Raw genomic sequence first — 707 nt, 5'->3', positions numbered from 1 at the left:
TTGTGGCGATCGAGACCAGACTCAAACCTTTGAGAAATATAGCCGTTGCGAAAGGCCGTAGCTTCTCTATAAATATTACAACACACCAACTCAAAAACACTTTAATCAGACAAGAAACCAAACCAAACTCAAAAACACTATAATCAGACAACAAAACCAAACCATTATCCCTCCTTTCTTCTCCGATTATATCGATGTTGTCCGAAGAAGACCGTTAATGTCAAAACCTCCAACCTCCAAACCTCCTTCCACTAAAACTCTCTCTCTTTTCAATCCCGTTTCTGTGCAATGGAGAAACCACCGGAAGAAACAGCCGGTGGCCCAGAGACCAAACCGGTTTCGAAATCGATCAAGGCTCGTTTCCTGAAGAAAGCCTCAAGATTCGGTGGTGGAGCTCCCGGTTTACATGGCCGCCGCTGCTGAAGAAGTAAGTCTCGAGATTCAGATCTGATTTTTTGTTTTAGCGAAAGTCATTGTCTGATTTCTAAGATCTGTGGTGATTCAGGTGTTAAGAAGCTTGCTGCCAGAGACAACAAGAAGTCGACGATCATTCCCAGGCGCTTTTTTTTTTTTTTTGCCGATTAGGAACTATGAAGCTTTTACCAATTTTTTTTTTCTTTTTAGAGTAATTTTGTATTATATATTTGTATTATGTTATATATATGAGAGAGGAGAGAGAGAGAGTGTGTGGGGGGGGGAGAGAGATA

The 707-nt window shown here is 41.2% G+C and overlaps 1 long non-coding RNA gene across 1 annotated transcript; it reads left to right on the top strand.

Moving 5' to 3' along the window:
* The first annotated feature begins 6 nt into the window (after positions 1-6).
* LOC106293694 lies at positions 7-659 on the top strand. Its single transcript, XR_001260597.1, has 2 exons — positions 7-427; positions 506-659. It is a non-coding gene; the product is annotated as an uncharacterized LOC106293694 (long non-coding RNA).
* Positions 660-707: the final 48 nt, after the last annotated feature.

This window comes from Brassica oleracea, chromosome C5 (assembly GCF_000695525.1).
Source record: "Brassica oleracea var. oleracea cultivar TO1000 chromosome C5, BOL, whole genome shotgun sequence".
In the NCBI taxonomy this organism is placed as follows: domain Eukaryota; kingdom Viridiplantae; phylum Streptophyta; class Magnoliopsida; order Brassicales; family Brassicaceae; genus Brassica; species Brassica oleracea.
This window is presented reverse-complemented; position numbering and strand designations above follow the sequence as displayed.